Source organism: Narcine bancroftii, chromosome 4 (assembly GCF_036971445.1).
Source record: "Narcine bancroftii isolate sNarBan1 chromosome 4, sNarBan1.hap1, whole genome shotgun sequence".
In the NCBI taxonomy this organism is placed as follows: domain Eukaryota; kingdom Metazoa; phylum Chordata; class Chondrichthyes; order Torpediniformes; family Narcinidae; genus Narcine; species Narcine bancroftii.
In genome coordinates, this window is record NC_091472.1 from 78,345,393 (window position 1) to 78,371,586 (window position 26,194).

Consider the following 26,194-nt stretch of genomic DNA (forward strand, 5'->3'; position numbering starts at 1 on the left):
ACTGACTTAAATGGTCTCAAAAGGAGAGCAGTGAAAAGAATATGGTCCACAATGGATTGCATATGACAAAAGTTTAGGAAGTAAACTTGTGTTACCAAATACAGCTTTTAGGATTAACGCGACCTTACTTTTCCAGAGGAGGACTTATGTGTGCAGCGTGCAAGCTTGTTTCCAACTGATGAAAATACCTTAATCTCTAATCAGATTCTAGAGAAAAGGGAGAAAAACTGGCAAATACAGCACATGCCAAAGGATGACTAAACAGAACTCAGAGCTTGCATTTGCATAGCACCTTCATGTTGTAAAACATCCCAGCTGCTACACAGGAGCATTACCAAACAAATATTTCCACCATGGGCTTAGGAATATTACCCTAGAGGGACCGAAAATATGTTCAATGAGGTTGGTTTTAAGGAGATTCTTAAAGATGAAGATAGAACGGAGGTGAGGTAGAGGGATTTCAAGGAGAAAGCCACTTTTTCAGGCTTTGACAATAATGAACTGATTAAAGTCAGGGATGATCAAGGAGACTGAAACTGAAGGAGTGTAGACTTCTCAGAATGTTGAGATTGTGGAAAGGTCAAACTGGAATTAGGAAAACAAGCATATGACAGTTGTCTTTGTAAAATATTACCAAAATGGGAACATAGCAAGGAGGAATGGGGTCTTTCCATTCTCCACCTTAACCCCACCATGAAAAAGTGACATAGAGAAAGGAGAAGAACAATGAATTTACATTTCTGTAACACTTTTCTTGATCTCAAAACATCTCAAAGTGGTGCAATAATAATCTGCTTCTTCAAACGTTCTTCTTCTTGGATAGTCCCTCAGGATGCAGGATACTACAGATCAATCCCAGTTCTGGAATTCATAGATGGATGATGGGGTTTGCGAAGCTGTGTGTTCTGCTCTTCATAATGTGTATCCCAAAATTCTCACCACTATTCCAAATGATCTATCTCCACTTTAAATGGTCAAGGGTTAGAGATACCGAGGAGACAGTGAGGATGAGCACTTCGTCAGGGAAGGCTTGATCAAATTCTCAAATCTGTCAGTCTGCTCATTTCCTCCCATTATAGAACTCAAGAGTGTTCCTTTCAGGAGTCTGTTGCTGAGCAGGTGAATGCCACTGCAGCTAGCTCAAGGTAGCTTGGACTTCAAGTGCTGGGAACGTTGGTCTGGGAAAGAACGCAGAGTCATTTACTTATCCTTGCAGTGAACTTGCTGGACGTAACAGAGGCAGTGCTGGTGGTATTTTTTCAGTTCCTTGAGGTGGCTATTATTGGATGTTCAAGTCTCAGAAGCAGCTAGGGATTCACCACTGTTCTATAGAATCCAAGCTCTTTCCAAATAACTTTTCCACATTTGCCAAATGGATTAATTGCTGTACTGAAGTCTGTACTGAAATTCAATGTTGTTGTTTCCCAGGGTCCTGTGGAGGAGAACAGCATAGGACAGCAGGGATAGATTGGTAGAGATCCTCAGTCTTGCAGATATGGAATGCAAGCCTAACATTCTCATATGCTTTGATGAAAGAAACTGGCCGGCCGGTACACTTCTGCTTAGTATTTGGTAACAATTTTGATTCCTCTGAAATGTTACAAGGAGTCTAACTGTCCCTCAAAAGGGATTTGACCCAAAAAGTTGACTGGCCATTTCTATCCATTCATGCTCTCTGACCTGCAGAGTTTGTCCAGCAATCTTTTATCTTAATTTACAAACTGGAAGAACAGAAATTTTCTGCTGTATAGACACAAAATACCATATCTGTTCTAAAGTGATAATGCATTGAAAGAATTTGTGAATTCAACACGTAAGGTATTTGATCCCTGCTATTAAATATTTAGTTTTGATTTCACTGTTCAAATGAGACACCACATCGACAGCATCCATCATTCTCTAGTCTTCCATATAATAATCATAACAGAAAAATTTGAAGACAAGATACACATTTGTGTGCAAATTGTTTGGATTACTTTGGATTTCAGGTGTAATAAATGTCATTTACACCAAGTGGCTGCAGTGTAAAAATAAATGGCACAGTACGTTAGCCCATAGGGGAGTAAAGGGCAAGCAGAATAAATTAGGATTTTCGCGAGTGGATATCAACTATCCGTGCAATAACAAAGCATATTCAATCTTATTTCCTAATCTAGAAATACAAGGAGAAAAAAAATGGCTGGCCTGACAGTTATCACTTTGACTAGAAGATGTGGGATTAAAACTAAAGCATTACAGATCCTGAAAGTTTGAAATAAACACAGAACATTGGAAACAGGTCAGGCAGCAACTGTGGGGGGGGGGGGAACTAGAATTAATATTCTAGGGGAAGGATCCTATAAATCCATGGTTCTCAACCTTTTTCTTTCCACTCACATACCACTTTACCTAATCCCTATGCCATCAGCGCTCTGCGTAAGGGATTGCTCAAGGTGGTGTGTGAATGGGAAGGAAAGGTTGATAATCACTGTTCTTGACCCATTGATACTGAAATATTTTGCTTGAGAAAAATTGTCATTGGCCCATTTCCTTTGGAGTTATGAAACCGTGAGCATGAGTCAATTAGGTATGATTAAAACAGGGGCTTCCAAACTTTTTTCTTTCCACCCACATATCACCTTAAGCAATCCCTTGATAATCAGAGCACCTATGGCATAGGGAATACTTATAGTGGTATGTGAGTGGAAAGAAAAAGGTTGAGAACCACTATTATAAATAATAGTTAATAGAGATGAATAAATGCAATTTATTAAGAATACCATGCCCCACTCTCTGTCTCTCTGCTCTCACTCAAGTCTTCTCTGCCTACTTTGCTCTCAGATTTGTTTGGTTGCACTCTTCTTGGAACCAGAAGTAAACTGTGGGTCAACTCCTATTCCAGAGATTAAAGAACAAAAAAGTTCAGGACAAGTGGTGCTATTTCCAGAGTTTTATTTACCAACATCAACGAGACAGATCATCTGGGCACATTCTTGCTACTTGTCAAGGTTTGCTGTGCACAAATTAGTTGTATTATTTCCTAAATAACAGCAAATATACAACAAAAGCACTTAATTGCCTGGAAATACTTTGGGATGTCCAGCGGTTGCAAGCATTGCTCTGGGAATGTAATTTTCTTTTTTTACTTCGACACTTTGGACACTTGAATAACTTTAAATATCACATATTGCATGTATGTGTGCAATAGTTGAATTTTGTGGACCAATCTTTAGGGTAAAATTCAGTGGGTCAACTGTTACACGCATTCTACTTTCAACCACAGCAAGGACCTGCGTTGCTCGAGGCATCAGGAGCTCAGATGGGCAGGCGGCTGGGGCTTAGGTGAGAGTCCGTGGCTGGGGCGTTGGAAGCTTAGATGGGTGGGTGGCCTGGGCCAAAAATAGGGGATTGACTTTTACATGGCATCGTCTATTACATGCTTATATAAGGTAATTAAATTTTTGTCCCAGGCTTCCGTCGTAACTCCATCAAGCACCTTCCAAATTCAGTAACAAGGCTCCACGACATGCAATAGTTCAGGGGTGGCCAAACTTGCTTAACGCAAGAGGCACATAAACTTCAGATGTTTGAGAATTGCAACAATCACACAAATGCAAGCTACGCCATCGAAAACTACCATTTTGAGCAGCTTCCTTTCTCAGCCAACATACCATATATGCCGTTGTATCGAATGAACCTATATAGGATGACCCTGGAATTTCCAAATAAAATGCTGGTTTTGAGTGACACTCCTTGTACAAGATGACCTCCCATATCTGGCACTTACCGCTGACCAGTGGATGCTGTTAAAAGCAAATCACAATATTTTAATAACAAATGATCATTTAAAAATTTAAATTTTATTTGCACATTTTAAAATAAACCACTCTCAGTTCCTGTAGCATGCCATTTAAAGCCTGTACAGACCCAACAGAAGTTGGCCCGGGCAGATAGACCCCGCGGAGGAGAACTGAGACTTCACAAATAATGAAGTGGGTTTGTGCAAAATTGCATTGGAGCCAGCAGGAAGATGATGCCTTCATTGTGAAGGCAAGAATTTTAGACTTTGTATAAGACGACCTCGATTTTAGGGTGAAAATGTTAAGTTTCGAATTGTCCTATACAACAGCATATTTCCGCAAGCTGCACATTATATGTCTAAGAGCCGCGTGTGGCCGAGAAGATGCGGTGTGGCTATCCCTACAATAGGTCAAGACTAATTCCAGCAGAGTTGAACTACTAAAAATATGAAGAATTAAAAAGATGTATTGTGATGTTCGCTAATTAGAAGATCAATAAAAGAGCAAGTTTACACCACCAGGTCTCTAAAATTTGCTGGGCCATTCAATATGATTATGGCTGATCATATCGGCCTTAACTCCTCTTCTCGTCCTCTATCTTTCAAATGTTAGCTCTATCTTAAATGTAACAACCACCCTCGGGGGCAGCGAATTCCAGAGATTCACTAAAGAAATCAATTTCTTATTGTTACATGTACCAAAAAACAGAGAAAAGCTTTGTTTCATGTGCCATCCAGGCAAGTCAAATCATACTCAAATACAGAAATGCAATAATGAAACTAAAGTGCAGGCTGTAATGTGCCAGTAAATCAAAAAATGTACGGCGAGTAATGAGAGTTTATTGTTGTATACACAAACAATGTATAGAGGCACTGAAATTTTTACTTGCCGCAGCCATACATGTAAACAAGATATATCAAAAACAATAGCATACATTTAACTACAATATGCCAAGACAGAAAAAGATAAAAATATATTGGGAAGTACAGCTAGTGGAGTAGTTAGCTGGTGGGATTCATATCCGGTGCTGTCTGTAATAACTTTGTACATCTTCCCTGTGTTGGCATGACTTTCCTTACCTCTAAAAACGAACAGGGTTTGTAGGTTAATTGGTGTATTTGGGTGGCAAGGGCTCGTAACTTTGCTCCATGTCTAAATTTTAAAAATTAAAAACAAAAAGATAAATACTGTATTCATGGCTGCCAGTTGGTCCAAGAAAAAAAAGTGTTTTAATTGTGCAAACAGCTCTAAGTGGTTCCTAGAGTCGTTTATGGATAGCATTAGGTTTTTAAAAAGGTTCAAGAGCCTAATAACTTGGCTAAAAACTGTTGTTGAACTTCGATGTACAGGACTTCAGGGTCTGTACCTTCTGCTTGAAAGCAGCAGCAAGAAGTAATTATGACCGGTGCAACAGGGATACTTTATATTGTGAGTCTCACACAGGGATCTTCAAAGGATGGGTTGTTGATACCAGTGATGGACCCATGTAGGTTTGTATCTTTCCAACCTTCACAATAACCAAAGCAGACTGTGATGCAACCAATTTGTATCCTTCTCAGTGTACCTGAAGAAGTTTGATAAGAGTATTTGACTACGTCAAATCTCAGAATCAAAATTTATTGTCATGAACATGTCTCAAAATTTGTTGTTTTGAGGCAGCATTATTGTGCTTTATAGGTGCAAAAATTACTATAAATTACATTGTTTTCTAAAATAAATAAATCAGTGCAAAAAGAGAAAAGGTGAGGTAGTGTCTAAGGTTTGTTGTCTATTGTAAAATTCTGTACATTCATCCTGATGGTAGCTCTGAGAATGGGTGGGTGGTAAGGGTCCTGGATGACAGAAGCTGCTTTCTGGAGATGCTGTCTCCTTAAAATTTATTTGTGGATTGAAGACTAATGCCCATGATGGCACTGAATGAGTTCACAACTCTCTGTACCATTTCTCTGCATTGGCACCTCCATACCAGACAGCGGTGAACCAGTCAGAATGCACACATTTACTGTAGAAATCTTCAAGGGTCTTTGGTGACATACCAAATCTCTTAACAAAGTATAGCCCCAGGCAAAATTGCAGTAGGTCCAGGACTTTATTTAGGTAAGAGTTCATTCTGGTCACGACCATCCTCTTAAAGCATTTAATCACAGTAAATTGAATGCTACTGGACAATTGTCATTGAGGCAACTCACCCCGACTTCTTAAAAAGCAGAGGCATTGGTGTTTATTCACAGTTGTTTTGATGCACTGGGTCCAGTAGAAACCTTCTGATATGTGAACTCCCAGGAACCTTTAGGAACTAACCCTCTCCACTGTCACATCAATGAAGACAGGTGCATGGTCATGTCCACAATAAACTCCTTGGCAAAGTGCAAGGTAGTGAGAGATGTACAGTTAAAACGATTCTCAAGTATCATATTTTACCAAAGAGAGGTCCATTTAAGAGTCTGATAACAACAGGAATGTGGAAGTTTTTTTTTAATATAAATCATGCATCTTCTGCCCAACGGATGATCTAATCTAGATCAAATAATTCCCAAGAAACAAATTTTTTTTTGCATTAGTGTATTGAGTAAAAACTTACTCCAACAATGAAAATCTCCTGTGTTACCATCTGTTACACCGAAGAGATCAGAATCAAGTTCCAGGTCCAATGTGTCTTCGCAGTTTAAAGCAAATTTTTCCCTGAGATAAACTTTTGACTCTTTTTCTATAACCGACTCATGAATGCTTGCTTGAAATAATCTGCTCCATTTTATGCCGATGCAGATTCTAACCACATCAACAAATGAAATTCTTCAGCTTTATAAGCGCAAATAGAGTGCATAGCTAACAAAAGACCATGAGAATCATTAAAAGAATTAAATTCACCCAGCTTTACTCAGCTCAAACACCTTTTTCCACCTGATAACCACCCAGAAAATGGACTGAACTCCCAACAGGTTTCAGAGCAAAAGCTTCTTGTGGAGGGACTCATCTTTCCAAATTTATAACATTTAGCCAAATCTCTGCCCATCATAGAATTTTGCTTTTATGAAATAAATGCACAGATAACATTTCTGGAAAAGTAAACAAGATTCTTCATCAAGGGTTATGGCCCAAAACCTTGACTATCTATTGCCATCCATGGATACTTCGTGACCTGCTGAGTTCCTTCAGCACTGTGTATGTTATTTCTGGAAAGTATTCACCATGCAATTCTTCAAAACATTTAAGAATATACACATAAAGTCCAATCAACTTGAGCTGACATTTTGTTTTCCATGCGAGTTAAGACATGAAAGACAAGGATGCAGTTTTTCTCTTAACAATAGAATTGCAAGCATAGAAACACTGCTCAAGAAATGGACAGGTTACTCAGGACTGTCCAAGTTACCTACAGTCCAATCAGCCATGGACACACTGCGCCAAGAATGGAGGTGAATTTTGAGCAACTGCTGAAAAGTTATACTTTAAAGAAGTCCTCAGTCCTGACTCTGCCCTTGATGGAAATGACCTTGACTCCATTCCATAGCAAACAAACCAGCACCACTCCTGGCTGGTATGAAGTTTACAAAGTCATTTATCAAATGAAAAACTGCAGTTCTGAAACTTGGCAGGAAGCAACTTCAGTCACAAATTCTTAACCTCATCTCCCATATCTGGAATGAGAAGGTCTTGCCAGGAGACCTCTGTAATGCCAAAATAGTGATCACCTTCAAGCAAGAAGGCAAATCCAACTGCTGTGACAAGGGCAGGGGTTCTTTGATGTCTCCCACCAGAAGCCTCACCTGCCTTAAATGAATTGTTCAAGAGCTTTATCCTGAATCACAGTAAGCATTCCAATCTCCCAAAGGCACAGTGAGCATCTTCACTGAGGGAACTACAGGGAGCTGGACGTGACTTGTTTTTATGCTGAAAAATGCCTCGACTTCATCAGTTAGGGGAGACTTCAAAACACAAGCCTTCATCTTCAGCCTGCTAAATGAATACAAGGGATCCACAACAGGCCATCTCAGTGAAGATTTATGTCAAACAGGAATGCCATCATCAAGTTTTCCTCACCACAATGCTGAATCTCAACTCCCACAAGCTGGAGTGGAGCTAATATAGAAGGCAATGGAAAAATGCTCAACCAACCTAAGTCTCCTCTACTTGAGAGCCAAGCTCACTCCAACTTTAAACAGCAAGTTGTAGTGTAAGGGTGATACAGGAGAGAGCAGAGATACTGGAATCGGAAACAGGTCAAAGCAGCATCAGTGAGAGAAAAAGAATGGTAAAAGGGGAGGATTGTTCCCCCAATCGCACTTGGTTAATATGAGTCTGTAAAATTATAAATAAAATTTTCCAAAAAAAAATGGTCAGAAACAGATTAGGTTTATTGTGACACGTGTCACAAAATTTGTTGTTATGCAGAAGTAGTATTCTGCATTACAAAATTGCTATAAATTACAATTCTTAAATACAAGATTAAAAAAAATAATTAGTGCAAAAAGAGAAAAGTGAGGCTGTGTCCGTAGGTTTATTGTCTGCTCAGAAATCCGATGGCGGAGGGGAAGAAACGGTTTTTGTAATGTTGAATATGTTTTCAGGCTCTTGTCCCTCCTCCCTGATGGAAGCAGTGCGAAAAGGGCATGGTCTGAGCAGTGAGGGGCCTTGATGATAGAAGCTGCTTTCTTGAGACACTGCCACTCAAGTGATGTAACCCAGTCAGAATTCTCTCCATGGTACACCTGTAGAAATTTGCAAGCCTTTGGTGACATCCCATATCTCTCAAATCCTAACAAATATAGCTGCTGGTGTCCATTCTTCATGATGGCCCCAGGAGAGATCTTCAGAGATGTTGACACCCAGGATTTTGAAGTTCCTTACCCTCTCCACTGTTAACTCCTGATGAAGTCTGGCTTGTGTTCTCCTGGCTTCCCCTTCCTGAAGACCACAATCAATTCCTTAGTTTTGAGAACATTGTGCAAGGTTGCTACTGTGACACCACTCAACTAGCTGATCCACCTCACTTCTGTACGCTTCCTCATTGCCACCTAGGATTATGCCAACAAGCATAGTGTCGAGAGATTGGAATAATGGGCTGAACGTGCATCCTTGAGGTGCATCTGTGTTGATTGTCAGTGAGGAAGAGATGTTATTGATTAGCAATGACTGTGGTCCTCTGACAAGGCAATCAAGGATCTAATTGTAGAGGGAGGTGCAGAGACGCAGGTCTTAAAGTTTGCTAACAAGTACTAAGGGGATGATGGTTTTGAAAGCTGAGCTGTAATTGATGAAAAACAGGCTGATGCACGTGTTGCTGTTGTCCAGGTGATCCAGGGCTGAGTGGAGAGGCACTAGCGATACATCGAATCTGCAGAGGAGCAATTGTGGTTGCAGACGAATAAAACCCCAGGTTTTAGGCATGTTAATTATGGCCATGACCAACCTCCCAAAACATTTAAATGCAGTAGATGTGAGAGCTACTGGCCAATAGATATGGAGGTAGCGCACCCTGCTTGATATGATTGACACCCTTTTGAGGCAGGTGGGAACCTCCAACTCCAGCAGTGAGAGATTGAGACATTTCCTGAGACTTTTCAAGTCCCTGTGATAGAATATAGAAATGTTTTTGGGAGATAAAATGGGGCAGGGTTTGTTAGTGTAGGTCACATACAAACACTTTAAAACAGATCTTATTTAAAATGCTAGACATGTCAGGGCCTCAGAGCCTTTGCAAAAGCTTTGAATAACAAGAGACTTCACTAATTGAATGTTGTTTACAAAAAGGCAACAGATGAAAGAGCTTGTTGGAGCTGCATTCTGTCTGGAGTGGAACTTTCTGTTCTAGAAGGGTCATGTGGTTTTGCAAACAGAGAGTAAAGCAGGCTTTTCTGTGTGTGTGTGTGAGAGAGAGAGAGAGAGAGAGAGAGAGAGAGAGAGAGAGAGAGAGAGAGATTTAGTTCTAGTGTTACAGTCAGCAGCAGCAACTGGGACTAGAACAGGACAAGTTAGCAAGCTTGTGGAAAACCCCATTTGGAAGATGGGTTGTGAGTGTTTAATTCAGCCTGATCAAAGCCCTTGTGGTTCATGCAAGAGGAGAGGACTGGTTGTCTAATGTTTCACTTGAAATAAGAGAAACAAAAAGGAACTCTGTGGTGACCTGAAAGAAAGAGGTTATCATCTGGAAAACCCTGATGCGGCAAGTTTCTTTGGCAAGACACTGTATGGCTGATAGAACTACATCACTTGTGAGTGTCCAGTGAACAACAAATCTCTCTCTCTGAAAACCGACAAGAACCTTCCTGAATGGTAACCATTTACCTTTCAAGCACCAAATCCTGGTGAACTTTATAAATGTTAAATTCTGTGCACAGTATAAGAATTGCCTGCAACCAGTAAACTTGGAGGAATGAGAAATGAGATTGGACTGTGAAGTAAAGAACTTTTCTGAACTTACACACACACATTACTTACACGTGCGCTTAGAATTAGAAGGAGTTAAGTTAGTTTAGTTAAGTCCATAGTGATAAGTTAAAGTGTAATTCTGTTTTTATGTTTATAGATAATTAAAAGCAACTTTTGTTTAAATAACCATTTGTCTTGATGAATATCTATTGTTGCTGTGTTTTGGGGTCCTCTGGGCTCGTAACATCCCAATAAAAGGCTTCATCTTGAAATGTTGACCCTTCTTTTTTCACTCACTGATGCTGCTTGATCAGAGTCCCTCCAGCATATTGTGTTTAGCTGAGTATACAGATGGCCCTTGTGTACATATTCATTTTGAGGCCATTGTCAACTTAGTCATTGAAGTCAGTAACGGATTAAAGTATAGTGGGGGCCTGTAGCATATATTTTAATGGGGCCTAAATAGTGGCAGCTGGAGTATGCGCGATGAGGGGGAAGTGTGATTGGCATCGCACAAAGTGCCGGCTGATGCATTCGCAATGAAGTGGTGGGGGGTAGTGTGACTGTGGCACCCCCCCCCCCCAACAACTGAGAGAGCTTCCGACACTGACCCTGCACATCTGTTTTGGTAAGTTTTAAATAGGCTTAATTATTCTTAACAAAATTATGCATCACTATTTCAGTGATTACCAATGGCGTATCTAGGGAACATAGTGCCTATGGCAAGCACGGACCACCATTAAAACTTACTTACACTGAAATTGCACCCCTCCCTTGTTAAAACTTATTTACACATTTTGTTAAAACTTACTTATAGTGGCAGCTTGTTCAATGGCTGTCTTCGTTACCCATAATCCCCACACAGCTGGAACCGCTTTGCTAGCGCCAGGGAAATTATGGGTAACGAAGACGACCATTGCTCCTGCATCGAGCTGTTGCCACGAGTTGCTGGGGCACCCCTAAGCAGCCCGATCGGATGCTGGAGCAGCGCTCCAGTGACCTCCAGCAGCACTGTGCCATGTTGGGAGTTAAATCGGGGGGGGGGGGGGGGGGGGGGGGGGAATGGAGCTAGGAGCATGGTGAGGACGGTGGCATACCCCTCCCCCTTTAAGGTTAGCGATTTTAGCCAATTATCACCTTTAAATGGTGTTATTAATAATCAATCAATCAGTGTGGTGTGAAAACAAAATTGCTTCTCATAATTCATAGTACATAAACGCAGGGGCCCTTGAAAATCCAGGCCCTATAGCATATGCTACTTTCCTTACTACGTTAATCGGCCCTGATTATATGAGAAAATTGGATTTACACTCAACATTGACATATTAAAAGTCCTCCATCAATCTCCCTGTTGAATGACACTACCTTGAACAATAAAGGTCCACAATGAGATTGCAGAAAACGTGGACCTTTTCCTCTATCTTGTGAATTACCTCTCAGTGAAAGCAAACATTGACTGCATCAGCACAGGCTTTGGCCAATCTGAATTCAAACTCAGCACAAATTCCCATTTACGTTGCTATCTTGTATGTTTCTGAGATATCAACTACTTACTGCGTATACCTCAAAACACTGGAAAGATCACCTATGCCGACTCTGCAAACTCCTACAAATACTCTTGCAGGACAAGTAAACCATATTAGTGTGCTTTTCCTGGTCAGCATCCACAGCACTAAATGCTAAGTAAACTCAGTCGGCTCCAATGGGCAGGCCAGGTCATTCAAATGCTCAACACTGCACTCTTAAAAATGGACTGTCATGACAATAGATTACATGGTGGAGTTTGGAAGTGATTCAAGATGGTTCTCAGAGCTTCCATGAAAATGTATAACATCCCAACAAACTTGATAGAACCCCTGGCCTTTGCAACTCAAAATGGAGAAAAGAGCATTCAAGGTGCTATTAAAAACACTCTTTTGTTTTAACAGTTTCTAATCTTTGCATTATTCATAAACAAAATAATAACTGTTTCTTTCCACAACTGCTGTCTGAACTATTGAGGTTTTCACCAGTTTTTGTTTTAAATTCAGATTTCTAACATTTGCAGTTTGTTTAAAAAAAATAATCTGTGCATTATAGTGGACCAGTTGAGTATAGAGGTCAGAGTGTAGTTTAGACCATTTAATGTGTAACCAATGAAACCTGCAGTGACTGGACCATTTTATTTTGTTTGCTCATGTGTGATTTGGGCCAAATCCAGGAGATTGAATGGTCAGTGTGTCACACAGATCCTTACTTGAGTGTGAATTCATACCAACTGCGTCCAGTGGCAAAAGGTCAGGAATAGAGGACACAATTTAAAACTGATTGGCAAAGAAACAGGGGCTGACATGCAAGAACAATTATTTTGAAAAAGAACACCGGGTTGTTATAATCTGGAATGTTCTGCTGAAGTTGATTCACCATAAAGTTAAAAGTAAACATGATAAATGATGAAGGAAAAATATATTAAAGTTATGGGAAGAGGTAAAAAAAAGAGCAAAGTTGATTGGATTTGATGACCTGGCAGAGGTATGATGGGCCACATTGTTTCCATCTGTACTATATTATTTTAATGTACTCTCATGTGCTTATCACCACATGCAACTAGGAGCCAAATGCCTCTCTGGGGTACAGGATCACTCACAATTTCACATTACTAATCGTCCTGTGCATAAACCTACTTTATAGAAACCTCTATCACGTCAAGTTTACTGGAGTAGACAGGTTAACCACAGCATAGAAGCTCTTGTAACAAACTAATCAAGATATTCAATTTCTAGTCTAATTGATAATGCATTCTGCAACTAGGGTGAGAGAGGAAATAACATATCCCCCAAATCCAGAGCTAGGGAAATAGAAACTGATTTTGCTGAGTGGGGGCATAATTTCTTTCCTGTTCCTCATTTTATTATCTGCTCTGAAACCACAAGGCTCTTCTTGCTAGTCAAAGCATTCTGGACACAGTCAACAAAACTCTGGCCTGTGGGGCACGTAAAGAAACTGGTCATGAGTGGGTCACAACAAACCTTGCACACAAAACTCTGGCCTGTGGGGCACATAAAGAAACTGGTCATGAGTGGGTCACAACAAACCTTGCACACAAAACTCTGGCCTGTGGGGCACGAGGGTCCCACATAAAGAAACTGGTCATGAGTGGGTCACAACAAACCTTGCACACAAAACTACCAAGATAATCTTTGACAGATGGCAAAACCACTCCTGCATTACCATCTATCGAAGCTGTCATGCTTTTGGAATGTTTCTGAATGTCCCTGACAAGCATTCAAAATTAAGTTTAAAAAAAAAATCAATCTTTTAAAATACTTTAGATTCTTAAAATATTTTGGCAAACACAAATTGATTATGTTATTTTTTAGCAGAAACGAAATACTTTGCTCCTTAAAGTTGAAAACAAAACAGAAAATGCTCAGTATACTCATCAGTTTTGGCAGCATCTATGTTGAGAAAAACCAACTTCAGATGACAGGCTGTCAATCTGAAATGTTTACAGTTTCTCTGATTACAGATACAGCTTCCAGCACTTTCAATATTTATTTGTTCATACCTCTTTTCCTATCAGCTGTAAAATGATCATAGAAATAAACAAGCTCACAGATCCTACTGATGCAAATGCTGAGGAATCTCAGCAAGTTCTGCTTTGCTGTTGAATTTCATGCCAAGTCCAGCAGTGGTCTGTACTAACTAATTCCCTCGCTGGAGCCCATAAGAAAATTCAAAACCTTTGTATTTGTACGCATGTGGAAGTAATAGAATTGCTTTCATTTTGAAGCAAGATTCAGCCCAGAGACTTGAGAGAAAGAAATCGGCAGAGTAAAAATAAAGTCAATTTGAAATCATACAATCAAATTTAATTTTTCATTGTTAACATTTTTCACGGAGTATCAAAGAGGGTTATTAGGAAAGAGGTAACAAAAGCAAACTTTAATTACATAAACATGAGCTTTATTTATACCACAGCTGTAATTTCACTGATGTTATTTCTCACCAGAAGTGTTAAATAGAACAGCACACTTCACACGTGCTGGGAAATGGAGTTAAAGCTACAGCGCTATCCTCTATTCAGGTATCCTCACAATGACCATTTTTAAAAAACCTTTAAAATCCCAAACAGCATTGATGTGCATTTTCACAACTGTATGTAGGGATGGATAGTTGGAAATAAAAAGTAGAAGAATATGAGTGGGGAATAAATGGGGGGCAGTAGAGTCTGAAGGGGAAAAATAATTTATTTTGTCTCCTATGTTGTTCTACAGGCAGGTAGGGAGAATGTACTGTGAACTGTGTGGGTCAGAATGGGCTTCATTGCCCCAAAGACCTTGAATGGCCATATTTATCTAAGCCAGATGCAGAAGGCCTATCCCCTTGGGTCATAGTCAAGCAGCTTTGACCGAAAGCCAAATGGACCTGCTTGGGATCCCTCTCTCCAAAAAAAAAATGAGGCAGAGCTCGAGGTGGGGCTTCTCTTTCTGTCAAAGGTGTCAGTGATTTTAAAGTCTTTACACCTTTCTGGCAGTCAGACATTTAAAAACTATTTAAGAAATACCTGTTAAATCGATTTTTTTTAAATTTAAAGTTAATGCTGAGGTGGAAGTAATTAAAACTATTAACTAAAGACAATAATTAAATAAACTTGCCTTTCTTTGCCTTGTAAATCTTTGCCTTGCAATCCCCATTAAAAGCAGTAAGAGTTTCAGATCCTGTGCTGGTTGGGCCCTGGCGGAGGATCTGGTGGCGATCTCCCTCGCTGGTCTGCCGGCCGGGGAGTCCCAGCGCGCCTGGGCTGCGCCGTTGGTCTCCGTGCAGAACCCAGCGGTGTTGAGTGACAGGTCCCGCCTTCCCCATCTACACGTCCCGGACTCGCCACGCATGCGCGTACGTCCCGGACTAACTTGGGGGTGAACACCAGCACGATTTGCTCCATCGTGCTTTGCAATGGCTGTCAACACAGCTGTGAATCCCTCGTCAACTTCAGTCTTGAAGAAAGGGAAATCCTGGGTGAACGTGGAAATGTATCACCATAGAGCCCTAATTTATAATGAAAGCATTGCAGTCTCACTGGAGCACTCGACTGCTCGGTAACTGGCAAGATCATCTGTGCTCAATCCCAGTTCACGTTGACCGTGCCTAACACCAGTTTAAAACTGGTGAAACTGGATCCTTGGCATGCACAGAACGCAAATGCAAAATTTACAGATCTCTAGTGATCTTAATACCCCACCCTTCACTTTCTAAACCACAGTACAGAAAATCAACTGGACCTGCGATCTCACGCCTCCATAATAACTGCCCTTTAGGTTTCCACAGGAATCGCTTCGGATTTGAAGTGATTTCCAAACTTAATTTTACAAAATCAATGTTGGAGCTCAAGCACAGAAAATCCAAAAATGTACTTTGGAAAAGGGAATTCGAATCTCACAGCCAATTTTCTCTCATTCATTAAAGTGGAGACAAACATTTATTTTAAAAGTTAATTCCTAAACCACCAAGTCCACGAGGTATCCACAGATCTGTAATTTTAAATCGTTTAAACTGCCATTGTAGTCAACTTTTCCTGGATCTGCTGACAAGAATTCAACATTGGATTTAAACCGAAAATTCGCGTCTGCCTGCAGGAAAAAAGAGATGAACGAAAATCTCGGAAAAAAAATAATCAAAACGTTATGGTCCAATTTTACAATATATAAAATAAAATGAAAACCACAAACAAAGTTTAGACTCATGTCTCTTCATTCCTGATGGATGTAGGGAGATTTTTCAATCAACTGATGTCTTTAGTCGCTGTTATTACATTTAACATTGCCACCTCCCATTTGCTGAGCACCAATTGTCCACCTATACTAGTTTTAAAAGAGTCTTTTACAATGTAAAGTGGGATGAAATTTTAATCATTTCATCCAAAATACCTGTTGCTACAGACAATTATGAGACAGTTCTAAATATACCCAAAATTAATACAATTATAAACAATCCTTGCAAAAAGTAAAAGTTGACACTGGTGTATTGGGTAGAAAACACTTCACCAACAGCATTGTTGCAGAAATTGACCGAAGTGTAAAACTCACCAAGGGGGTATTGATGGCCACTTACAAGAGTCATTCAGTTACAGGTCAGTCAGGAACTCTCCTTTACCCCCATCTCTTTGGAAGTTGCCTTAATCCAGATCCTTTGATACATTGGTCAGTAAATCAACCCCCAGTGCTGAACCCTCTATTCTGAAAAAATACCAAAATACTGAATGTCCTCAAAAATAGCCCTTCTTGAAAAACAAGACGAGATTTTTTTTCAAATACACACACTCCCCTCCCGTGCACACAGAAAATAAATATCAGGACTTAATTGCAAGCTAATAAACAAGAAAATAAGATTCCCAATATATGCCACTTTAGGATGAATGATTAAAACTCTTCATACACTATACAAAGAAAAAATGTTCTAATCACAAAAAAAATAATTTTTTGGGGAATATCCTGTTCTTTGTCTGGAAGACATAACTAGTTGCCAACAGAGAAATAAAATACAAATTATTATTTTTTAATTCCAAAAGAAATCATGCATTTAAAAAGGCAAGAGAAGCAGAAATCTGGGCTGACAAGTGAAACCTGAGAGGTGCCTGGCCCCCACCCCTGGGGTTTGGAGGCAGCAGTTGTCAGTTTGTGCAATGCCAGAAATATGTGGTTTACTTTTAAACTCTTAGCGTGTGAGCTCCAGCAGTTGAATCAGAGTTCTTAAAATGCAATGGTTTACAAGCAGATAATCCATGACATTTGTCTTCGGGAAAAACTAATTGTTGCAGCATACTCTAACTGCTGCAGTTGACTGGCTTGTTATTTTTTAGTCCGCACGCACCAAGAGCGTTTTTAGAATGTTAGTTCTGCTCTTTTTTTCCCACCCAAAAAGCTAATTGAAGGACTCTGGCAACTTATTTGAACAAAGCTCCAGGCTTTACAGAAACTCCTTCATAGTTCTGATCTTACTACGTATTCGAAGTAAACTCAAACTGCTGGAGAAGCTCAGCATGTCAAGATAGTGTCCTTTATGTAGCAAAGTTAAAAATACATTACCAACGTTTCGGGCTTGAGCCCTTCATCAAATAATGAGAAGATGCCGGCAGGCGTCTCCAGATTTTTTGCGATTTACTCCTTACTGCAGTTAAAGCACCTTCGCCATGTGCAAAACCACACAAGATCCATGAATGCAATGGTCAAGTCTCTCAACTTTATACAAGTTTGTAGCCTCGGTCACGAGGCGCTTCCAAGTACTACGCAAGGGTGACTCCCGTAGTGATTTCCACAGCGGCCTCAATTCATGAGTACGGACCAAAAAATAGCTGATGTGAACACAGCCACAGTGCCTTCCTGGCAGCAGAATCCCGCCCCTTTTCCAACCCCCTGGCAGCTGGACGCAGCAGCAGTAAAGGGTTAGCTCACACTTCTCTTACTCACTCGCGGAGCCAATCAAATGAAGAGTCTCTCATGTCTGATCCACGTGTCTTGACGTCTCAGGGGAATACATATGCTAATATTCTGTAAATCTGCTGCTGCCCAGTGAAGCTGCAACACTGCGTCCCACCAAAAAAAAAGGGGGGGGGGGGAAATAATGCACCATCAGAAAGGAGCCAAGAAAAGGCAGTAAGAAATGATTTAAAAGACCAAAGATTAAATTGGACGGAAACATAAACCATGCAAAGAATTTCAGTTATTTTTTTTAAACTGACAGAACTAACATTCAAGAAACTACTACCGAAGCATTTACAGGCAGCAGTTTGCCAACTTTTGGAGATTGAGTGATTTAAAGACACTTTAGCCACCTGATACACTATCCATCATCTTTACCAGTGATATGTTCACTGGGCTATCTTACAGTGATACTTCTACTGTGTGAAAGGTGATACAAATTTGCAACATTGTTTCAAACAGCTTCTGGACGTTTGCAGGAAAGTGGGATCTCCAGCCCCTCCTTGCTATCATCTGGGAAGACAGCTGAGCTAGTGACGATAGAGAAAAATCCTCATCTAGTTGTCACCATCCTTCATATTCCCTGCTGTTCCACTGAAACAGCTGGCTGGGACAAAGGAGGGTGGCACCTTCATAAAGCCATGCAGAGTCAGTAAGCATCAATTGGACAGCTCTACCAAAGAGCCAAGTTACCTAGTTCCAAATAACCTTTCGTGCTGTGTCCTTCCATGATTTTTTTAAATATAATAGGAGCAAACACATGCATCTCGCTTTCCTTCCAATTCGATGAGGACATTCACAGAAATTTCTTTACACATCCTGAGTTTATTTGTCTCTTCTCCTGCAAGAAGGAATTGAGCAGTAATCTTTGATAAAATTGAATTGCTGAGAGTATTTTGGGGAGCACTTATTTCCCTAAAAACCCCAAATGCAACATTTTGCCACTGCATACAACCCTCCTTTCCTCCCAATGATAACCCTCTTGGAGATCTTCCAATATGCTCATTCTCTTACAGTTCCTCCAAGATGCTGCATTTCAAATAGAAAGAACCAGATTCTCAACCTACTGTATCTACGGCAGTGTGCTTGGCTGGCCCTGCAGAGGAGTGCCAAGGTTCATGGAAACTGTGGCTAACCTGTGAAAATTTTATTTGTCCAGGTGATCAGAGGCCAGGTTCAGAATAGCTTTAATTTCCCTTTATTTTTATTGCGTAGAAGGCTGATTGGCCCATCAAATTTCAGGGGACTATTTGATCAATCCCGTTCCTCCTCTTAATCCCTGTAACCTGTGCTCTCTCACACATCCATCAACTTCCTGATCCTGACACACAGCTTTACTTACAAAAGCTAGCTATTCTCCCAGCACCTTTTTTGGGAGGAAACCCAAAGCAGTGAAGGAAGTGAGGGTGGAATCCAGATTGCTGGAGATGTGAAAGTAGTATTACCTGCTGTGTACCTGTGCTTCCCCCACCTGACAGTGCACTTGATTGAGGCCAATATTATGGTCTTGACATGGGGAGGGTACCAAGGTGAAATAAGGATCAAACCCTATCCCTTGGATTGGTGGATAGTAAGGAGGTAAAAGGATTTCATTTAAGGAATGGGGAGCAATGGCTGTGGGACAGTTTTGAGGGTGCAGGAAGTGGCAATAAGGTGGAAGAGGTATGATAGTGGAGAATGAGACTTGAAGAAAGAAGGCAGAGGGGAAGAAATGGTCAGAAATATCATTATTGTTAGCTAAGAACACTGGGGGTGACCCAGGTGCACCTTTTAATAGATGTTCTAAATTGAAATGAAATCAAAAGTCTCTGGCAATGCTCCAAAGGAGTGTTGCATGGAGAAGTTTGTGATCCTGTATACCCTGACAAAAGTTTCCATATGTGATCATCAATTATTGTTTTCTTACTGCAACACAGTACACAAAAAAAACAAATGCAGAATTCAAGAGAAAGAATTTGCAGGCTCTCCTCTGCAATACACAGAAAGGTGCTGGAGAAACTCAGCAAGTCACACAACATCCATAGGAAGTAAAAAGCAACATTTGGGGTGTCTGCAGATTTTCTTCTTTAAGTGCAGTGCCCCTACCCCCCAAACCTGGTAGACATACATACAAGCATGGCAACAGGCCAGTTCATCCCTCAAGTCCGTGCCGCCCAATTTACACCCAATTAACCTATATCCTAGTAGGTTTCTAATAGTGGGAGGAAACCGGAGTTCCTGGGGAAAACCCAAGCAGACACGTGGAGAATGTACAAACTCCTTACAGAGATTGCAGGATTCAAACCCCAGTCCCAATCGCTGGTGCTGTAAAGGCATTGCACTAACCGCTATGCCAAACATGCCATTCTGCACCTCCCCATCTTTTCCAAATGATTAAATGGGATAGAATCAGTCTCACTTAAAGATTTCCTCCCCTGTCAAAGCCTGGAAACGGCCCGTTACTGGAATATTCATGTGTTTTGTTCTTAGCTGGAAACATGGTTGGCACACAAGCCTTTGCAAACAGTCAAGGGTGGGGGTGGTGAAGGATTAATGATGGGAGGGGACAGGCTTTTTCTTACGCCAATCTCAAAATTTATTTTTGGGGGTGCAAAAAGAAATGAATAGTTAAAAAAAAGCACAGAAAAGAACTCCAAAACAGAACTGAAACCTATGGACTCCTTGTTAAGTCATGTTAAATAAAGATTCTAATCTACAACAGGAAATCATTCTCCCACCAAGGCACCCTGAAACTTGTCTGTCTCTCAAAATGCTGACAACCAAGTCAGATATCTAGTTGCCTGCTTGTTCCACAGGTTCCTCTTTTAATAAACATTTGAAGCAGTTTTTAAAAAAAAGTGCCGCTTGCAAGCCAGCATAGTAAAAAAAGCCAATTCTACTGTATGGCTAACCAGAATCTTATGTGCAATTAGTCCCTGGTTTTAACTTTAGTGACTCAAAATCCATTTTACCAAAGCCACATAAAATCCCAGTCATGTTGAAATATGCCAAATTCATGCAACCAAGGTGCTCCCCAAGTAACCCAGGCAATGAAATTGTATGAAAATCACACACAAAAGTGAGTAATACAGTTTTAGTCAGCCATAGAATGTGAAAAACTGCAGGAGTTTTGCTCTCAACTCAGTCGTTGCCAGTGAATCAGACCTAATAAATAAAAGATTGGGAGAGTAGCAAAATGGTGTGCTACATTGCTATCCTTCACCCCAAATTACCTATTATTTTAATAGAATAAATTTCAGAGAAAGATTACAAGCTGACTAAACAGTTCATTGGACATTACAAGCCAGGGATTAAATTTTAGACAACTTACTCAAAAGCAATCCACGACAACTTCCAAAATATTAAGATGTAAGCAGCAAAAGTATCATGATTTTAGATTGTCTCAAAGTGGGAAGTAACTTTTGAAATGTGTTCATGATTGGTTACCATGTTTCCACAATCTACACATTGCAATTTTGCACAAACAGCAATATTTGTGGTACGAGGACTACTCTGCCCAGGGATTCAAGCAGCTGCATAGGCTGTGAATTTGGCTCAGGCTGGCATGCATATCCCCATTGACTTCATCTATACCTTCCACTGCCTTGGAAAGTCACTCAACATATTAAAGGACTCATCCCATCATCCCAGCTACATTGCTTCATCTCCCTCTTGGTGGAAGAACATTCATGAGTGCAAAATCACACACCACCACATTGAAGGACAGTTTCTTTCTTGCCATTACCAGACCCTTGAATGAACCTCAATGGTAAAATTACAATGCCTTTGCTCCATACTAACTGATCTCACCGTGAAACTCTGCACTGTGTCCTACTTGCTGTATGCTATATTACTTCGACGACATCTAGTTGCACTGCTTGCAAAACAAACTATCACTGCATCTTGGTACACGTGACGATAAACTTGAACTCAAACTGAGGCACTGGGCCTCCGTCAGAGATTGTGGCTTCAAGTTTCACAGTGGAGAAAGCAGCACTAAAATAGAGCTGTAATACACAAAAGTGCTGGAGAAATTTGGCAGGTGACACAAGCAAGGTAAATATCTTGATGAAGGGCTCAGGTTCGAAATGTCAGTTCTCTTTGATTCCTATAGATACTGCGTGCATGACCTTCTGAGTTTCTCCAGTACGTTTGGATATTACACTTTCTTGTTTAACTAAAATAGAACTGGTACTCCAATGTGGAGTACAATAGTACTCCACATTGTTGAGGGAATTGTACTCTTCTGGAGGTGGTGGACTTCTGGCAAAGACAACATATTGGATTTTTAGATGAATAGTCTGCTCCCTTAGCTGCACATAAAATCTTACACCACTGTTTTGAAGAAGAGCAGGATATTCTGGCCTATATTTAACCCACTGGGTCAAGGAAAAGATGGTAGAAAAAGGGAACTGTGGCTGACGAAGCAGGTGAGGCAACTAGTCAGGAAGCAGGTAACAGGGAGGAGGGCTCATGAGAAGTAAATGGTAGCCAGGAAGGAGCTTAAGAAAGGACTTAGGAGAGCTCGAAGGAGACATGAGAACTCCAAGGTGGTCTATGTGTACGTGAAGAACAGGAGGATGACGAGAATGAAGGTGGGGCTGCTAAAGGATAAAGGAGGCAACATTTGCCTAGAGGCGGAGGAGGTTGGGGAAGTCCTAAATAACTATTTTGCTTCAGTATTCACAAGAGAAAAGGACCTTAATCACTGTGAGGTTGAAATTGAGCAGGCCTGTGTGCTGGACAATGTGGAGATTAAGGAAGAAGTGTTGGATCTTCTTTAAAAACATCAAGATTGATAAATCCCCGGGGACGGACGCGATATATCCCAGGCTGCTATGGGAAGTGAGAGAAGAGATAGGTGGGGCAGTAGCTATGATCTTTGAATCCTCTTTGGCCGCAGGGAAGGCATGGAGGATTGGAGAATGGCAAATATAGTTCCCTTGTTTATAAAAGGGGATAGCCTCGCCAAGCGAACCCAGCTCAGCTCAGGGGTTTCTACGAGGCTCTAAAGGCTGTGTACAGCCCCTCACCCCAAGTCCAAAGCCCACTGCGCAGCTCAGATGGCAAAGTCCTCCTCAGCGACAAGATCTCCATCCTCAACCGATGGTCAGAACACTTCCAATCTCTTTTCAGTGCCAACCGCTCAGTCCAAGATTCCGCCCTGCTCCAGCTCCCTCAACAGCCCCTAAGGCTAGAGCTGGATGAGGTCCTCACCCAGGATGAGACATATAAGGCAATCGAACAACTGAAAAGTGGCAAAGCAGCAGGTATGGATGGAATCCCCCCCGCCAGAGGTCTGGAAGGCTGGCGGCAAAATTCTGCATGTCAAACTGCATGAGTTTTTCAAGCTTTGTTGGGACCAAGGTAAACTGCCTCAGGACCTTCGTGATGCCACCATCATCACCCTGTAAAAAAACAAAGGCGAGAAATCAGACTGCTCAAACTACAGGGGAATCACGCTGCTCTCCATTGCAGGCAAAATCTTCGCTAGGATTCTACTAAATAGAATAATACCTAGTGTCACCGAGAATATTCTCCCAGAATCACAGTGCGGCTTTCGCGCAAACAGAGGAACTACTGACATGGTCTTTGCCCTCAGACAGCTCCAAGAAAAGTGCAGAGAACAAAACAAAGGACTCTACATCACCTTTGTTGACCTCACCAAAGCCTTCGACACCATGAGCAGGAAAGGGATTTGGCAAATACTAGAGCGCATCGGATGCCCCCCAAAGTTCCTCAACATGGTTATCCAACTGCACGAAAACCAACAAGGTCGGGTCAGATACAGCAATGAGCTCTCTGAACCCTTCTCCATTAACAATGGCGTGAAGCAAGGCTGTGTTCTCGCACCAACCCTCTTTTCAATCTTCTTCAGCATGATGCTGAACCAAGCCATGAAAGACCTCAACAATGAAGACGCTGTTTACATCCGGTACCGCACGGATGGCAGTCTCTTCAATCTGAGGCGCCTGCAAGCTCACACCAAGACACAAGAGAAACTTGTCCGTGAACTACTCTTTGCAGACGATGCCGCTTTAGTTGCCCATTCAGAGCCAGCTCTTCAGCGCTTGACGTCCTGCTTTGCGGAAACTACCAAAATGTTTGGCCTGGAAGTCAGCCTGAAGAAAACTGAGGTCCTACATCAGCCAGCTCCCCACCATGACTACCAGCCCCCCCACATCTCCATCGGGCACACAAAACTCAAAACGGTCAACCAGTTTACCTATCTCGGCTGCACCATTTCATCAGATGCAAGGATCGACAACGAGATAGACAACAGACTCGCCAAGGCAAATAGCGCCTTTGGAAGACTACTCAAAAGAGTCTGGAAAAACAACCAACTGAAAAACCTCACAAAGATAAGCGTATTCAGAGCTGTTGTCATACCCACACTCCTGTTCGGCTCCGAATCATGGGTCCTCTACCGGCATCACCTACGGCTCCTAGAACGCTTCCACCAGCGTTGTCTCCGACCGCTCCATCCTCAACACTCATTGGAGCGCTTTCATCCCTAACGTCGAAGTACTCGAGATGGCAGAGGCCGACAGCATCGAGTCCACGCTGCTGAAGATCCAGCTGCGCTGGGTGGGTCACGTCTCCAGAATGGAGGACCATCGGCTTCCCAAGATCGTGTTATACGGCAAGCTCTCCACTGGCCACGGTGACAGAGGTGCACCAAAGAAAAGGTACAAGGACTGCCTAAAGAAATCGCTTGGTGCCTGCCACATTGACCATCGCCAGTGGGCTGATATCGCCTCAAACCGTGCATCTTGGCGCCTCACAGTTCGGCGGGCAGCAACCTCCTTTGAAGAAGACGGCAGAGCCCACCTCACTGACAAAAGGCAAAGGAGGAAAAACCCAACACCCAACCCACCAATTTTCCCCTGCAACCGCTGCAACCGTGTCTGCCTGTCCTGTATCGGACCTGTCAGCCACAATCGAGCCTGCAGCTGACGTGGACATTTACCCCCTCCATAAATCTTCATCCGCGAAGCCAAGCCAAAGAAAAGGGGATAGGGAGAATCCTGGGTATTATAGAAAGGCAAGTCTTATATCAGTGGTCTGCAAACTAATGGAAAGGATTCTTAAGGATAGGATCTATGAGCATTTGGAGAAGTCCAGTCTACTTAAGGATAGTCCACATGGCTTTGTGAAGGGAAGGACATGCTTCACGAGCCTAATTGAGTTCTTTGAGGTAACAAAATAAATTGATGAGGGTAGAGCGGAAGATGTGGTCTACATGAATTTTAGCAAGACATTTGACAGGGTGCCCCATGAGAGACTCGTACAGAAAGTCATGAATCACAGGATGTATGTATGGATAAAACATTGGCTTCTAGGAAGAAAGCAGAGAGTAGTAGTGAAAAGAAAGTTTTCTGCCTGGAGGTCGGTGACTAGTGGAATGCCGCAGAGATCAGTTTTGGGACTCCTGCTCTTTGTGATTTTTATAAATGACTTGGATTAAGAGGCGGATGGATGGCTTAGTAAGTTTATGGATGACTCAAAGGTTGGGAGAGTTGTAGATGGAGATGAAGTTTGTCTAAGGTTGCATAATGATATAGGCAGGATGCAGATTTAGGTAGAAAAGTGGCAGATGGATTTCAATCCGGATAAGTGTGTGATGTATTTTGGAAGAACAAACAAAAAGGCTGAGTACATGGTTAATGGTTGGTTACTTAAGAGTGTGAATGAATAGAGGGAACTTGGGGTTCAAATCCTGACATCTCTCAAGGTCACCGCACAGGTTGATAGGATAGTTAAGAAGGTCTATAGGATGTTGATAGGATAGTTAAGAAGGTCTATGGGATGTTGATAGGATAGTTAAGAAGGTCTATGGGAATCTGGGCTTCATTAATAGGGGGATTGAATTCTGGAGTAGAGAGGTTATGTGGCAACTCCACAAATCTCATTATAGGAAGGATACGGAAGCTATGGAGAGGCTGCAGAGGAGATTTACCAGGATGTTTCCTGGATTGGGAAACAAGTTTTATGAGGCAAGTTTAGCAGAGCTGGGACTTTTCACTTTGAAATGTGGAAGGATAAGAGGAGCTTTGATAGAGGTCTACAAGATTATGAGATGCATAGATAGGGTAGACAGCAAGCACCTGTTTCCCAGGACAGGATCAGGAAACATCAGAGGACATACGTCCAAAGTTAAGGGAGGGAGGTTTTGGGGAGACATCAGGGGCAAGTTATTTTTTAATTTTTTTATTTACACACTCAGCGTTGTTGGTGCCAGGAATGCCTTGCCAGGGATTGTGGTGGAAGCTGAAACATTGGGAGCATTTTAGAGACTTTTAGACTGGCATATGGATGAAAGAAACAGAGGATTATGGGGTAGGGAGGGTTTAGTACTTTTATTTTTAAAAGTAAGGGATATGTGAGTCTGCACAACATCAAGGGCAAAAGGGCCTGTACTGTTCTAATTACTACATTGCTGTTGGCAGAGCTTACAACATGAAAATTTTCATTACATTTTTCATGCTACAACTTTGTCATATTGGTAAACCACGATATTGGATCCAAAACATTTGTAGATGTCATACACAAATACAAACCTCTCCTGTAATGAACAAAATGCAGAGCAAGAATGCAAAAATTAAAATA

General features: G+C 41.5%; 1 protein-coding gene across 3 annotated transcripts in view; it reads right to left on the reverse strand.

The window, feature by feature from the left end:
* Nucleotides 1-26,194, reverse strand: part of sertad2b (SERTA domain containing 2b) — a 93,756-nt gene that overhangs the window by 22,877 nt on the left and 44,685 nt on the right. The window contains exon 1 of one of the 3 annotated variants that reach the window (XM_069931739.1): nt 17,213-17,539. The exons of the other annotated variants lie outside the window; for them this stretch is intronic. The gene's annotated coding sequence lies outside the window, so the exon portion shown is untranslated. Of the gene's footprint in view, nt 1-17,212; nt 17,540-26,194 lie in introns of those variants that run through there. 3 annotated transcript variants of the gene reach the window in all.